This window comes from Marmota monax, unplaced genomic scaffold (genome assembly GCF_021218885.2).
Source record: "Marmota monax isolate L192 unplaced genomic scaffold, Marmota_monax_Labrador192_F-V1.1 WCK01_AAM20220418_F8-fsc00008, whole genome shotgun sequence".
NCBI classification, from domain to species: Eukaryota; Metazoa; Chordata; class Mammalia; order Rodentia; family Sciuridae; genus Marmota; species Marmota monax.
Genome location: NW_026694432.1, coordinates 7,873,469 through 7,891,123, shown reverse-complemented (window position 1 = coordinate 7,891,123; position 17,655 = coordinate 7,873,469). Strand labels below are relative to the sequence as shown.

The 17,655-nt window shown below is 38.3% G+C and overlaps 1 protein-coding gene across 6 annotated transcripts in view; it reads right to left on the bottom strand.

Annotated features, from left to right (window-relative positions):
* Foxj3 (forkhead box J3) overlaps window positions 1-16,081 on the bottom strand; it is a 112,631-nt gene extending 96,550 nt beyond the window's left edge. The window contains exon 1 of one of the 6 annotated variants that reach the window (XM_046468890.2): window positions 15,860-16,081. The gene's annotated coding sequence lies outside the window, so the exon portion shown is untranslated. Of the gene's footprint in view, window positions 1-14,586; window positions 15,129-15,302; window positions 15,459-15,859 lie in introns of those variants that run through there. The other 5 variants (XM_058570835.1, XM_046468892.2, XM_046468889.2 and 2 more) reach the window with 5 other exon arrangements.
* Between the last annotated feature and the right edge of the window lie 1,574 nt (window positions 16,082-17,655).

Genomic DNA, 17,655 nt, shown 5'->3' with positions numbered 1-17,655 from the left:
TATAAAAACTGCCAATCTATAACTATCAAGACCACGTAGGAAGATTTGGGAATGGATGATGAAGGAGATGATGACCCAGTTACTCTACCAAATGTTAATGCAGCAATATTTAAAAATGTCATTCAGTGACAAGGTTGACCCTCCTCTTCCTGGGGATGACGAGAATAAAGAAAAATAAAAAAAGAATATCTCCATTTTGGACCAAGAATTCCTGAAAGTTGACCAAAGGACACTTTTGAAATTTATTCTGGGTGCAAACTACTTAAAGACATCAAAGGCTTGCTGGATTTTACATGTAAGACTGTTGTCAATATGATCAAGAGGAAAACTACTGAGAAGGTTCTCAAAATCTTCAATATTAAGGGACTGGGTGGGAATGTAGCTCAGTTGGTAGAGTACTTGCCTCGAATGCACAAGGCCCTGGGTTCAACTTCCAGCAGAAAGAGAGAGAGAGAGACAGAAAGACAGAAAGAAAGAGAGAGAGAAAGAAAGAAAGAGAAAGAGAAAGGAAGGAAGGAAGGGAGGGAGGGAGGGAGGAAGAGAGGGAGGGAGGGAATCCTGAGAAAAATATTTAAAAAAAAATCTTCAATATCAAAAATTTCACTAAAGAGGAGAAAGCCCAGGTATACAAAGAGAACTGGTGATATAAAAAGAAGTAAAATATTGTGGCTAACAACCATGACTTTGTAAGGACTGTTCCAAATACCAGTGGTACTGCTCTATTTACAACTGTTAATATTAGTCAAAAGTAAACAAATTCAGCAGCAAATCAGTTAGTTGAATTAGCTGTCCTGACTGCATGTATATTTTGAGTACAGATTCCAAACTACGGCTAAATTTCCTCTAGTATGAGCAAAAATTTCTCCCTTATTCTGAATAAAACTAATCTGTGGGTATCTGTACAAAAGGGGCATTTGGGGGCTTCCCTCTTTGTGTAAAATGATTTCTGCCTAGTTTACTGTAAATCAAAACCACAATGAGATACTACTTCACACTTACTAGGATAACTATTATCAAAAAGGTAAGAACAAGTGTTGCAAACATGGAGAAATTGCAATCCTCATATATTGTCAGTGAATGTAAACTGCTGCAACCCCTTGAAAAAGTTTGTCAGTTCATCAAAAAGCACACACAGATTTACCATATGAACCAGCAATTCCACTCCTAGGATATAAATATACCCCAAATGAAAACATATATCCACAGCAAAGCCAAACTAGAATGTTCACAGCAGCATTAAATCATAAAAGCAAAAAAGTGGAAAGAATCTAAATGCCTATCAACTGATGGATGGACAAATGTGTTATATTCATGCAAAGGAATACTCTGACAATTAAAAAAAAATTATCTGTGCTACAACACATACAACCCTTGAAAACATTATGCTAAGTGAAAGAAAGACTACATATTGTGTGATTCCATTTACATCAAATATCCACAATATACTAATTTATATTAGTAACTAGACTACAGATGAGAAGCTGGATTAAATTAAGTAGTTTCTTAGGGCTAGCAGGGAAGGAAGAGAGATAAAAAGTGAATAGGGATTCACTGCTAGAGAGTATGGGGTTTCCATTAGAGGGGGAGGAAAATATTCTAAAATTAGACTGTAGTGATGATTGCACAATCCTGTGAACATACTAAAAAAATACTGAATTTTACAATTTACATAGGTGAATTGTATGGTATGTGAAGTACATCACAACAAAGCTGTTAGAAAAAATAAGTTCAGATCCACGAAACACAAATGTTCTTATTTATCAGGTTAGTGCCACAAGATCCATTCCCAAGTCCCAAAGCTGGAACAGGAAGGGGAGGGGAAAAGTAAAGATTTCACCAGAAATTACTCTACAATTAGCAATTATTTTCAAACTGATAACCCCTTGAACCATTCAGTGGAGTCTGTTTTCTGGTAGCCTCCACTATTTCCAAACCATACTATTTACTCACTAAATATGTTTAACAAAGATATATGCACAGTCCATAAAAAGAATCATACACCTGAAAAATTTCTAAATAAAACCACTTTATTTCTATCTAAAAATCAACTCATTGGCTATATCCTTCTTCTAAAACTAGACCAGGGCCAGGAAGAGACAAATGGAAGATGTGAAAAAGGATGCTACTCAACAATCAGCTTCCACTTTTTAGACTTATGTGTAAGAGTAATAAGTGTTAAAACTGAACTAACTTGCCTCTTTTCCTTCCATAGTTTAAAACTAGTATCAAGAAAACAGGTGGCAAATGTAGGGGGAGGGGAGATTCCTGACCAACCATCACAGTGCTGAGCCTTCTTCCAAACCCCAAACCTTACTTCCTGCAATTTATGTAAACAGATCACAGGCCACCCTCTTCAAACCAAATCATAACCCAAGCAAATAACACAGGATTCTATTTCTGGGTCTGTCATTAACTCACTGGATAATCCTGAAGCTTCAGTCTCCATACTTTGCTCAATAACTTAACCACAATATCCAGACGCAAAATCAAATCATGTGGTCTAATAAAGAACTCTCCCCCCCAATTTATAAATTTGTTTTTATGGAAAACCTGACAAATGTATATGAAATTAAATCACACTGTATGTTTATATCACCTTTATTGAATATATGAAATATTAAAAGTCCAAAAGAGATCCACTCCAAAAATGTTAAACTCTTCCATTTTAAACAACTTTTAAAGTACTCACTAAACAAAAACAAAACAAGCTTTCAGACGGCTAAAGTGTTTTGAGGCTTTAAATCTGAGCTCAGTTATATTTAGAAAACCAAGATGCCACTTCTCTGGATCCTGTATCTTTATCTTGGGCATTTGATTCATGTGCTTTGCCTGGTGTAATTCAAAGCAAGAAATCCTACCATACCCCTAAAAAGAAAACTGAACCTATTAGAACTTACTGGTTGTCAGAAGAAAATGCTGTACTGCAAATGAAAAGATAGTTTGTTATAGTCTCTACTAGTAGAATTGTTTTAACAAAATAAAAATACTTGCCTGCTCCCGAAGTCAGTATAAAAATCAATGCTGATTTCACAAGAATCATTTCTATCCTATTCCCAGAAATTCTGATTTAGGCATATGGGACAAAACCCAGGAAATTTATTAATTAAAAGCTGCCCAGCTTGGCTCAGTGACACACCTATTAATTCCAGTGATTCAAATGGCTGAGGTCGAAGGCACAAGTTCTTAGCGAGTCCCATCTCAAAATAAAAAGGAATAAGAGAGGTAGCTCAGTGGTAGAGCATCCCTGGTTCAAGCTCCAGGACCACCAAAAAAAACTGAAACAAACAAACAAACAGTTATCTCAGGTGATTCTGGCATACCAGTTAATACTAAAAATATCAGTTCAGGCAGAAAGGTTTCATATCATTTACCAATCATGCTCAACCAATAATGGCTGCCTAGAGTACTTGAGAAGGTCATGTCTAAATACAACCAGAAATTAATAGTTGTCACAGCCAAGGTAATGAAGAAGTGGTAATGTGCAAACCATGTTATCTGTCATTCCTGATTCAGACCACTGAATGGACTCTTTTTAAGGAGATTTTTGGAATGCGAGCCAGATCTACATTATTTCCTTTTAACTGAAAGAAACTCCAGATAACTTAAGGAAGGTAGTAAGAACAGGCCTGGTATATGAACCAGGATTCTCCAAATGTTCTTGTTTCCAGTACTACACAGAAAAAGAAAACAACATGATTTCTGCTCTCAAGATGTTTACAATCTTGTTGCTGAAATGAAATGCTACATGATAATACAAACTTGCAATTAGTTGCACTTGAGGAAGGTAATAGGAGCCAATGGGAAAACTGAGAGGCCAAAACCAGCGTAATTTGGAGAATCAATCATGGACTACTGATCAGTATGTGATTAAAATGACACATTAAAAAGATTCCACCAGCAGCATTTTCCAGGGGGAAAAAATGGGAAGCCATCAAGACAAGACCCACTGGAGGGCAAACAATCCACTTCGTATTGTTTCAATATGCATCTGGAATGCTCGCTCCTAGTGAGCCAATACATGTCAAAATTGTCATATCTCCCACAATACCCAGCATATGTTCTGTACATAAAAATATTCCAAAATGCTTGCTGAGTTGATGTAAAGGAAGAAAATAATCCAATACATATTTCAAAAGGAATTGTAACAGAATTTAGTGCAAATAAAGAGAAAAAAGACCAGAAGAGTAGAAAAAATCAAATATGCCAAAAAGTAAGAGAAAAGGACAGCTATGGTTAGGATAAAAGATATTTGAGAAATATAATCAAATATAATATATGAACCTTCCTGAATCTTGATTCAATTAAAAAACCAAACTTAAAAAGGCATTTTTAAACAATCAGGAATTTGATTATGAACTGGATATTAGATGATATCTAGGAAATACTGTAAATTTTGTTACATCTAATGATGGCATGTGGTTACATAAGAAAATATATTTTTAGAGACACATACTAAGGTTAAAAAATGTGTCCACAATTTTCTTTAAAATAACAAAAAAGGGGAAAAAGATATTTAAGGCACATGTGGAAAATGTTGAATTTCATTGATGCATAAATGGGGATTTCATATACTCTGACTATACCCAACAGGACAGCTGGACTTAAGTATTTGGATGTTACTTGCTCAACTCTACATTGTACAATTAATTCTTTCTCAGATTTCAGGAAGCTAAGAATGACTAGTACTTCTGAGAAAACAGCCTAGACTCAATCAGAAAAAAAAAAAAAAGTGGGCATTCATTTGTTAGCTCTACTAATAGGAAATCTCTCTGAATCTACTCAAAGAACTTCTTGTAAATTAATATGAGAACTGAATATGAGCCAAGGTAGTGACTCAGCTGCTAAAAAAGAAACAAAATACAGTCTTAGGCTTCACCAGAAGAATAGTATCCAGATCAAGGAGGGTAATAGTCCCACGCACTCCACACTGGTTAGTTCACAAGGGAGTACTACACTCTGTTTTGAGCAACACATGTTAAGAACACTTACAAGCTACAATGCTCACAGGGATACAGATTAGCAAGTAGAATGAATAAACTGGGTGTGTTTAGCTTAGAGAAAAAAAATACTTTCCAACCTTCCATTTCACTTCTACCATAGAGACCCATTATAATATTTTCCAGAGAATTTCAAGAGTTGTTAGTGGGCATTCAAATAAATGAGATAAAACATTTTTTTCTCTAAAAGTCTTATCAAAGTGTTCAATATCCTAAAATTGCTTTATGAATGTCCAAGAAAAGGATGTTCAGTATTTCCCAAACATGACAATTTATTCATTTAAAAAATATTTACACAGCCCTAATTATTTGGCATACATTTCTCCACATGCTGAGGATACAACAACAAACATTTTTAATACTGTATAGTTTGAGAAACAACCAAACTGGATCTCTTTGTACTCCTCTAACTTTTCTCTTAAAAGTCTTTGATTATGCTCAGCTTACGATGAACCATCTCTAATCTTAATTCAAACACAATCTCCTCCGTGAAGCTTTCTTTATCGTCATAAGCAAAACACTTTTCTCAGCAAATCCATGTCTCTTTATCTGTACTCATTCCTTGCAAACAAACTAGGCCTCTTAATTACTGTTGGATTTTTCACAATGCTCAAGGCATTCTTGCACGCCCACGTACCCAAAATATTTGCTGAAAGAATAATCATCTTTAAATATTTGAAAGGTTATCTAGTGAAAGAAGGAAGGCTAGGTCTACTATTGTTCCACAAAAAAAAAAAAAAAAAAAGAGATGAAGTTAGAAGCAAATGCTGTCTCAGAGATAACAACAAACAAACTACATTTCATCTATCAGTGACTACTAGTGTTCTAAGAGTAGCCCAATGTCTGTCAGTGTTTTAGTGGGCTACCTGACTAGCTTGAATGAAGAATTAATTAAAGATTCTAGGAACCACTGTATCTCTTTATATTAAGGGTAACTTTTGATACAAGCTATCTGTAGCAATATTAAATTTCTTAAAATTACGATTACACATGAAATGTCCTTTATTAGTATAATGAATACATAATGATGCCTACTATGTGTCATGCAGTGTTGGTAATTCAGCCACACACAACATAATATTTCATATATATGATGGTAGATGGGCCTCATATCATCTAGTAACATCACAGCTATCTTTATTCAACACTCTGATGTTCCCACAATGATGAAATCACCTAACAACACATTTCTTAGAACATGTCCCCATCATCAAGTAATATGACTATAGAGAACATAAAAAGCAAATAGGACACTGCCTCCATCCTAGAATAGTGGATACAAGATTTCCCAAAGCAAAGGTAATATAAATCAGAGTGCCCAAGTCATATACCTCAATAAGATCTGCTCCTTAGATGAAGAAATGTTTTAGGTCAATGATCTTCAATATTTTACAAAGAAGCCATCAGCGCCTCTTAAAGCTACCTATCCACAACCCACATGCATTAAGTTCTTCAAAAAAGCAAACCAGTCATTCAGAATGCCTTTCAAGTTAAAAACTAGTAAACAGAAGAAAATGCAGGACACCTCCATATTTCAAGACTATCTCTATGACGTCTCTCCCAAATTAAAAGCTGTGGTCTTTGCTTGCTGGGATCTTGCTTCTCATTTGTGTCCCTAGTACTTAGTACAATGCTCAGGAAAGACACAGCAGCAAGTAAAATGATCCAGCAAATGACAGAAATGAGTGAGTACAATGTCCCTGGATTAAAAACAGTACCTTAAAATAAAAAAAAAAAAAAATTTTTTTTTAAACTAACAACTTGTTTTTTCTTTAATTAGACACCTTCCAGGAAAGGCCAGGCATGGTGGTGCATGCCTATAATCTCAGAGGCTAGGGAAGCTGAGGCAGGAGGATCATGAGTTCAAAGACAGCCTCAGCAACTTACCAAGGCCCTAAGCCACTTAATGAGACTGTGTCTCTAAATAAAATATAAAAAGGGCTAGGGATGTAGCTCAGGTTAAGAACTCCTGGGTTCAATCCCTGGTACCAAAAAAAGAAGAAACCTGTCAGGGAATGGAAGCAGATAAATAGATCCTGATGAAAACGTCTAGTTTTCATTACAAACTAGAGTGTTAATTTTTAGGTTAGTTATTGACAAATAATTACTGTAAGTAAACCTAAAGTCTTGGGTGCTCCTGAGGGACTATAATTAATTTCCTAAAATTACCAAATTCTAATGCAAAGAAAAACTTATATACTTAACATACTTACAACTTGACCCATTTGATTAACTACTTAGAAAGCAAAACACTCACTAGGTGCAGTACTATTCCCAGTGACCTTGGAAGCTGAGGCAGGACGATCACAAAGTTCAAAGCCAGACTTAGCAATTTAGCAAGGCCCTAAGCAACTTAGCAAGACCCACTCTCTAAATAAAATATAAAAGAACTGGGAGTGGGACATGGTTGTACATATCTGTAATCCCAGTGGCTCGGGAGGCTGAGGCAGGAGGATCACGGATCCAAAGTAAGCCTCAGCAACTTAGCAAGGCCCTAAGCAACTCAGTTAGGCACTGTCTCTAAATAAAATATAAGGGGCTGGGACTCAGTGGTAGAGCGCACACATGGAACATTAGGTTCGATCCTCAGCAACACATAAAAATAAAGGTGCTGTGTCCACATACAACTAAAAAAATACATATTAAAATAAACACACACACACACACATACTTTAATAAAGGGGTCTGGGGATGTGGCTCAGTGGTTAAGCACCCCTGGGTTCAATCCTCAGTACCAAAAGAAAGCAAAATGCTCTGACTACAAAGTGTTTAAACTGCTCTTCAAGTCCAAAGATTCACATTTTTCCAAATTGTCATTTGAACTATAAAAATCCCTTTTCTTATTATAAAAAATTAAATAGGCTCACTACAGACAAGATCAAAGGAGAAAATTTAAATTACCCATGTGTTTTCCTCCCAGTCCTTTTTTCTATTCAGTTATAACTTCTTCATATACTGTCAGTCTTCTATCTACCAGGCAAAGCAATAATAGATGTCACACTGTGGCATAACCCAGGCTCCCTCAGTAGAAGCATGTTCCAAGTATAATTTCTCAAGATCTAAATTTTATAGACATGTACTTCTGTAAAATAAGACTGAATCCACTGTTTAGCAATCCTTTAAAGATTCTATTCTGATTCCCTCCCATCCTCTCAAGAATTTTAAAAACAATAAATATGTTTCTGATACCAATATATGGACCTAAATTTAATAAGAGGAAGTTATCCTCATTAGTTTTATGTCCCCTGGGTTTGTTACTACCATATGTTCTGCTCCAAGTAGTCTTGGTCCTTTGGGGTCTCCATAAACTTTCATCTTTACCTCAAAAACCTAAAGTCTATTCCTCTTTAAAACTTTGTCATATTTTCAACTAAGAAGAATACAAGACTAGAGAAGAATGCAGGGTGTAAATTCTAGTGTCTGTTCAACTACTAAATAATTGAGTGATACTAAATAAGTCTTAGTTAGCTATGCTTCATTTTCTCCATTTGTCAACAGAATATTATTTTCCTGACCTATATTGCAGGGCTACTGTAAGGTTCCAAAATCCAACAGATCAGAGGAAAAAAAATGATTTGAAAATACGTCATCCAAATGTGAAGTGGAAATGTTTCAAAAATACACATACTATATAATGAGTGATGTAAAACATGATTTCCTGAGATATGCAAAGATCACATTTCTAATACTGATTGCTATCCATGTGTTGGGACAAAACCATCAATCTATGACACATTTTACCTACCTACTGTATATACAGAGTATCACAGATTTACAGACATAACCATATCATCAGAAACTGATGCCATGTATCATTCACCTCCTGTCATAACAATCTACTCCATCTTCATTCGAAATGGGCAACCCTCTCTTTACAGCTACATATTTGATTGCTGTGGCTATAATTAATTCCCCAAATTTAACAGCAAAGCCACAGAAACTTTTTTAAATTACTTTTAATAATTTAATAAGTTCCCATGTACCCATCAGCCAAATGCTAGTAGCTTAACAATAACCTAGTTCCACCTTATTACACTGTCACCCCAATCCCATCTCTATAAGCAAAGAGAATCTGAAACTGTTATTGAGTTCTAGCAGTCTTTCCCCCTCAACCAATTCTCTCACAAATTTCAAATTATCAGAAACCAGTCCTATTAACGGTGTCAACGTAAGATCACGTCTCAGTCTCAGGGAAATGCTAATTCCAACTTATGTTTGAGGTTTATAGTAAGATTACACTGGTACCAAACTCTTTCAACAACCAGAAAATCAACTTAATTTTCTTGATATTATTTACGTCACTGAGCAGGACTCTATCTAGGCAAAATGTAGTTACAACTTTTAGCTTTGTACCCCAGGTGAAAAACTGTGCTGAAAGTCAGGTGACTGTATGGTCTCCTTCAGATACAGGGTCACCATGCAAAAGTTGATCAACTCTTCAATGGTATCCATGACCCTCTCTACATGATTTGAAGATAATGAAAAATAGACAACATGGTGCATTTGAGGAGAATCTAAAAATTCCCTAAGACTATATATTAATAAGAATTCCTCTTAATGCATTTCATAAGTTTGAGTCCATTACAGACTATTTCATCCAGGGATGATGAGAAATAAGTCAGACAGTGCAGTGTTAATATAGGTCCAATTATACCAAAATGAAATCACTTCAGATTTAAAGTAATAATCTTAAAGCAACCAAAACTAGGTATTTATTAAAAACTAATCCTATTAATAGTGTCAAAGTAATCAAACAGGGTCCTAATTATCCTGTCACATATCCACATTTATCCTACATTTTATCTTGTTAAAGAACTAAAGTTTGACACCATGAGTCATTTGCTTTGTGTTTCATTTGTTTTGTTCTGATCCTCCAGAAGAACAATCACTTTGAAAGACATTACATTCTCAGGTCATCAGCTGACACACATGTCAAGTAGAACAGCAGTCAAAGGTACCTAATTGCAAAAGGTTGCTTAAAATAAATAGAATGCCATTGTTATAAATATAAGTACAACATCTGGTTCCATGTAACAAAGCTATTTCCATATCCCAACAGATGGCCCACAGTAATAATGCTTTGCTAATCTGGTTATAACAAATTCTATTAAATCAAAAATCCTGTATAGCAGATGCCTTTTCCAATTTCAGTATTAGTCAATCTCTTTAACCAAAACACTGTGCTTTGGTTCTTATTTGTGCGCTAAAATCCAGTTATGCCTAGTAAGATGGTCAAAATTTTGGGCAGTTGTTATAACATACTAGTGTGGTATTTTTCAAGTTTGGAGGTGAAAGAGGTAGAGTATCTCTCTAGAACTGAAAAGCTAAGAGTTCAAAATGGAAAACAAAAAATCACAGTTAAAGGAAGGCTGAAAAAAGCCAACATTTCTGAATAGTGGCAATGTGGAAAACTAAACAACTAACAAAAGTCAACAGTGAAGAGCAGTGAAAAAAATGTAATTTCTGAGTTGAGACGCTATTAGCAGGGTCAAACAAAACGCCTAAACAACATGTATCTCCATAACACTACAGTGTTAGCGTTAGATACATATTTTTAAAATATGTGGATGCAATGTCATTGCATCTCCTGTTTAACTGCTTCTCCAACTATACTCATGTCCTTACTTGAAATATTACCCTCTATTAATTCATAACGAGTAAACAGAACAGTGAAGTGATTAAGAGCTATTTAGTTTGAAAATAGACTGCAGGGGTTCAAATCCTAGCTCTTTCCATTTCTAGCAAAGTACCCTTAGGTAAATTACTTGACCTCTCTGTTCCCATATCCTCATCTGTAAAACTCTGATAATAAAATCTACCTTTGAGGAGTTGTGAGGATTATATAATAAATGCAAAGTACTTAGAACACCATTATGCCAATAAGGCCTCAAAAACTGTAGCTATTATTATTATCACTACCACTATTGTCATCATCACTAACCCTCATTAAAGTTCTAAAAGACAGAAATAGCCAGGCACAGTGCATTCCCCTGTAATCCCAGCAATGGTTGAAACTAGTCTGGACAATTTAGGGAGATCCTATCTCAAAATAAAATTTTAAAAAGGAGGCTGGTTCTGATGCTAAGTGAGGTCCTGGGTTCAATTCTCAGTACCAAAAAGGGGATAGAAATACAAAATGACTTGTCTATCACACAGCACAAACAAGCAACAAATGTGATAAATTGTGATTTAAAGTCCCAAATATTAATCATTAAAATTCAGTGATTCCCCAAGTAAGTAGATTTCCCAGTCTGTCTTCAGAAATTTACATGGGAATCTTTCAGTAACACAGCAGCATTGAATAGTGGAAAGAGCACAGACACAAACTAAGAAAACCTATTTGCTCCACCAATGATTTAAATGTGTCATCCTAAACTTCAAATTGCTTTTTCCTACATTGCAGGGTGTTGTGAGATCAAATGAGATAATACACAAGAAAATATACACAAACTATTAAAGCTCTATATGAATGTTCAAGGGTCATGTCCTGGTCTCATCTTTATATCCCTAATGCTTAACAAAATTCATAGCAGAGGTTATAATCTAAAACGAAAGCCATGGAAGGGACTCGTAAGGTGAATATCAGATGATGACAGAGAAGCGTTAAAACAAATAGCAACCCAAATGTCTATAAACTGATAAGTGGATAAAAATGTAGTATATCCACATCGGGGAATATTATTTGGCAATAAAAAAGAATGAAATACTGATACCAATTACAACATGAATGACTCTTGAACCAAAGGCTAAGTGAAAGAAGCCGGACACAAAAGATCTTATGAGATAGCATGATTTCTTTTTTAGGAAATGTTCAAAACTGGCAAATCCACACACACGGCACATACAGTGGTTGCCTGGGACCGGGAAATGTATAGTGGCTGATAGTGGGTACACAGTTTATTTTTGAAATTATATTGTAAAAATTATTGCAGTTATACTTGCACTACTCTATGAATACACTAAAAAACACTAAACTGTATACTTTAAATGGGTGAATTACACGGTGTTTTTTAAAAGAATGACAAAAACCTTAAGAACTGCTAAAACAGCTGTCTTTAGAACACCGGTTTCTTTTTTGATGAATAAATAGTGAATTTTCCAATATTTGAATAGCTCTGTTTTGTGAGCAAGAATGAGACTGGAGGAAACACTAGGAAAAAATAAATAAAATTACTACACAAGAATGTAATATCTCTACAGATTCTGTGAAAAACAAATCTGGCATCTTGCTATTTCTTCCCTTCAAAATCCTAAGGTTACAAATTACCTCATTCTGGTCTAGTTTGATAGTCTTTTCACTATGGTCACGGTTACTGTTTCTGAACTTCAAGACTGCATGCCACACTTCTATAACCCTATCTTGTAGAAAATCTTCCTTTCCTTGGCTTCTGTGGAACTCATATACTTCCTGATTCTTCTCAGAATGCTTTATTTACCTATTAGTCTATTATGTTATCCAAAATTCCAAATCTCAAAGCTCTTTTCCTACTCTACTAGTTCCCTCTCAACACACATTTACTCACATGTGTTTTTACCATTAATATATAACCCTGTCACTGAAAAAACCTATACTTCATCTGACTATTCATATTTGCTAATGATTAAATGCACAGGGTTAAGTAACTTTCCCAAAGTCCTTTCATGATTATAAAACCTTACGATGAACATTTACTAAAGAGATGTAAAGCACACAGAATGATGGTTGCCATACAAAAAGTATTCACTAAATGTTGGCTATTATTTTATTCTCACAACTGCTACCTCATGCCAGGCCTTCATCATCTTATTCTTAAAATTCTAGTCAGTTTCCCCACTCCCAGAACACTCAGCAGACACAAAAGCCTTCCTCAGGAACAGTGTATATCATCTTACCCTCATTCCTTAGAACCCTTTATCCTTGAAAGGTCCTTTCCCAATATACCCTCACAAATCCTAAACTCACTTATTATTATTATTCACCAATTGAGTCTCTTGATATCTTTTGTAAATTTCCACTTCTCTACCTTTGCACATATGCCTTCAATCTTCTGGGAGACACCTCTTCCCCTTTGGAAATTCCTCTTTCTCATGTTACATATACCTTTGACCTTGGTTGTACTGTTATTCCAAACAGGAGTTGGATGTTGTTTGGTGATTATAAATGATGTATATGCCATTTCTCCAACAAAAGGACAAATCTGTTCCTCTTAGTACAGAGGTTGAAGCTTTTGAAGAGACCCATATTTTATTCTGTGTATCTTTTCATATCAACTACTTCACACAAAGACAACATAGTACTTTGCAGAAGTAAACAAATGCTGACTTATTTAATACACACACACACACACACACACACACACACACACATATATATATGAGCCTCAGAGTATATCCAAATGACATTCTCTATTTTCCATGCCCCACCCATACTTAGCATAATGAAAGCAGATAGAATATGTACTTAAATATTTTTAGTCTATATAGGAGAATATACTAACAATTGCACCAGATTAAAGGGGAAAGAGCAACATCAAAATGCACTCAAAATGATTGCACCATGTGAAAAACAAATAAGAGAATCCTGGCCATTTTAGTATATAAAAGAGTGACTTCAAAACAGTAAGATATTTAATTTCACCCAAACTTATGAACTAAAAAGAGCCAAAATAAACATGCCCTGGCCTCATCCAAAAAACACCTAATAAAGGCATGAGTAACTCCCCAGGATCTCCAGCAGCACAAACGCAAGAACAAGATTCACCTTAACTCTGACACAAAACCAAAAAAAGAGAAACCTTCAGATTCACATCAGAAATCAAAAAGTTCAATCAATCCACCTGATCAGAAAAAAAAAATTGAGAAAAGTTACTGATTTTCTATAACTATACGCTAAGGTCTTGAAGGAATAAAAGGTTTCTCTCACTGCTACCGTAGTCTCTTCCCTGTGGAGAGAGCAATCTATGGTCTCAAAGAGCAAAACACGGTTAAGATGGAAACCTTAACCTGGGAAAGACATTAAGAAAAAAAAAAAAAGAAGAAGAAAGAAAAAGGTTTCAAAACCTGTGTCAAGAGACAAGTCTAATAGTACTCAATAGAGAAGGAAAGTGAAATAAAAGAGCATCCACGAAGGAGGTAACTAGGTGGAACTATCTAGTGCTGCCTTACAACATATATATGCACATACATGCATACATATGTGTGTATGTGTGTACATATATATGCATTCCCATATGACATGCACACCTTTTCAATAGTAAGCAAAATAAAAAATAAAGTAACATCAGAAAAAGACGTAAAAGATGCCCACCAATCTATAATTCGTTGGCTCTATTCATTCAGGAATTCAGCTAGGAACAACATAGACATGCACTGCAGCAACACAGAATAGAAAAACCTTTGACAACAATATGCACAAAAAGTAGAACAGAGAAATGAAAACTATACACCTCAATGCATCAATACCAAGCGCTTATTCTCTTTTGGGGACTAAGCAGTAGAAAGCAACGATGTCAATGAAACTAACCCTGGTATCCCCTATAGGTCTCAATTTCAGCGAGTACAACTCTTGATTCTTCCATCTAAACAGTGGGCCCCAGCAAAGCAAACTGACCTTAACACCTTCCATGCCAGCCGGAGAAAATCACACAGGGAAAAATCATCCCGTTCATCTCCCTCTTCACCAGCTGCAAAAATGGAGGGAGGTGGGGGGCACGGGACACCCTACCACGTGGGCACGATGCAACACACACAGGACAGCAACACGTCCGCATGGAACGGTTGCCTTTGCCCTAATGCCAGCAAAGGACACAGCAACAGGATGGGCGGGAACCAAGGCCCCTCGCACCGGCCTCCACACCCCGAAGGGCACCCGCCGGGCGCAAGATATTGCCCGCCTTTCTGGCCGAAAAGTGCCCCTGAGCTTGAAGGGAAGCAGCCACATAGCGCCGGGATCGGGGACTACCCCAAGCTAGAACGCAGGTCACGGAGGGAAGGAGACTGTCGCTGTCTGCGGACTCCGCGCCCCCGGGGATTCACGTCCAGCTCCCCCGGGCCCCACCTGGGGGAGGGGCGGGAGGCGCGGAGCCGCCGCTTCCAGATGAGGAGCAGCAGCAGCTGAGAATCGCCGCGGGGAAGGGAGGGACCCAGCCCTAGTGGCCCGCCAGGCCCCAACCTGAGCCCTGGCCCCCTGGCCCTCCCGCCGCCCACCGCGAAGCGCGCGACGGCTGAGAAGGGACAGGGCGTCTCGCGGAGGGCAGCCCCTGCCTCCGTCGCGGGAGATGCCCCGGCCCCGCCTCCTCGCCCGCCGCCCCGGTGGCGGGCACTCACCTCAGGCTGAGCAGGCCGGGACGGCCCGGCCGAGCCCCCGGCCGCTACGTGCGTCTCCGCCCCCCGGGAAAGGTCCCAACGGCGCCTGGTGCGAGCGGCCAAGGCCCCGAGCAGCGCCAAGAGCGGCGGCAGCAGCGGGAGCAGCCAACATCCGGGGCCGCGCACCCGGAACTACTTCCCGACCCGCTCCCCCTGCCGCCCCCACCGCCCCCGCCTCCCGCGACGTCGCTGCGCCACCAGCCCAGCGTCGGCGGCGTCACGGCTCTCCGCGGAAGCGGTCTCTACGCCCTGCGCGGATCCCTCCGCGGGAGCAAGTAGTGCCCGGGGACTTGAGCGGCTCTCTGGGCGCACAGTCGATGTTTACAAGAGGCTGGCAGTTGCCATCGACGCGGGTCCCTGCGCCCCACAGTGGCGTCCGTGGGTGAGATCGGGGACCCCATAATGAAGGATGGCAAGGATCAGCGGCTTTGGACCCTTTCCAAGGATTCCACAGGTCCCGTGTTCCAGAGGAATCATGCCTCGTGACCTCCCCCAGCCCCCCAACCCTGCCACCTCACCGTAGGGACCGGCACCTTAGCCTGTCCAAGAAACCGGACCCCTTTTTCGACCTGGCGCAGCTAGGATTCTGCAGGCCTCAACAAAGGCGCCTTGTACCTTCCTTCAGGACTCCTTTTCAGAACTACAGGAGGCCAGGGTTCTAGGCCTACCTCTGTGGAGGCCATTCCCCTGCCTAGTCATACTTTCCTTCTACTTAAAACAAAGGACTTGGAACTCTAAAGGCCCTTCTGATTCACAGGTTCATTGTCCAGGTTATGGTCCTGCTGTCAACAGGTGGAGCATTTAGAAGGGTAGTTGGGCGCATGGTGGACTTTGGAATTTACTTCTACGTCAATCTTCGCTGATTCTTTCTCCAAACTATTAGCACTGATAATCTGCCCAATAGTTTCACACTTGATTACTTTTGAGGTATTACTTGCTGTTGCTTCATTTGCGTTAGTCATGTATTCTCCCTACAGCACCAAGAACACTTTTGAACTCAGTAGATAATCAATACGTGGATAATCAGGTATTTGTTAGTTGAATACTGGGTTGTTTGGATGAAAGGACAGAGACCAGAATGATTGACCCTGGGAACTTTTTTTTTTTTTAACCTCAAGGGGATCAGATAAAGACCTCAAGTAGTTAAAGATCTGAGCCGCTCTATTCCCTCAACAAACATTGAACACCTGCCTTTTAGCAAGAATCTCTGGGAACTGGGGATTCAAAGTACTCATATATTTCTTCTCTAAGTAGCGCTCTAGCAATATTCTGAAGTTTCATTTACTCATTCATCCAACAAATACTTGTCAGTCACTGCTAAGTTTGCCAGATACCAGTGCTCAAGATGTATCCATAAACAGAAAAGAAAGAAGGAAAAAACATTTATCTTTCCCTCTTGGAGCTTTCATTTTATAGTCTGAGGAGAAAGATGAAAAACACAATAAGAGAATTATTAAGTATGTTAGAAGGCATTGAGTACTATCGGAAAAAACAGAGTAAGGGGCTATAAAGAATCCTGGAAGAATAGGTGTTGTGATTTTAAATAGAACTGTGGGGGGAACCCATTCATCATACTCTAATCAAACTTTAAAGAAGTGAGGGAGAGCTGGGGATATAATTCAGAGGTAGAGAGCTTGCCTAGCATGCACAAGACCCTGGGTTCAATCCCTAGCACTTCCCCGCCCCCCCCCCAAAAAAAAAGAGGGAATGAGCCATGTATAACACTTCCTGGCCCCAGGAAGTGTTATAAATAATGAGAAGGCCAAGAGATTTGGAAAATAAAGACAGTGAAATCTTGTAGGCCATTGTAAGGATCTTGGCTAAAACAGATCCTCTACAGGGCTTTGAACAGAGGGAAATCACTCTTACTTATTTTGTTAACAGTAGATGGTAGGAGGGCAATAGTGGAAGCCAGAGGCTCCATTATCAGAGTGCAGAAGATGGCTTGGACCAGGATGACAGTAGTGTGTAGGACAAATAAAATATGGACTCTATACTTGAAGAACTCGTAGTCAAGTGGGAAGCAAGTAGATGAAATAATTACAATATATTATGACAAAGAAAATAAAACCCAAAAAGAAATCTGCTCCAAATTGCCAAAGGAATTGGAAGGTCCTGGTTCTTTGTTGATCCATTAGGTGGATCCTTGATAACACCTGATACTGGCCATTTTCCCAGCCTTCCACCTCTCAAAGCCCACCTTTTTCTGAAGGGAGTTATAGGCAGAAGACTACTAAAGAACAGTCTGGATCATATATTTAAGGAGATGGACAATGCTGATATTACTCCTATTTGTTAGAGGAAGAAACTGAGG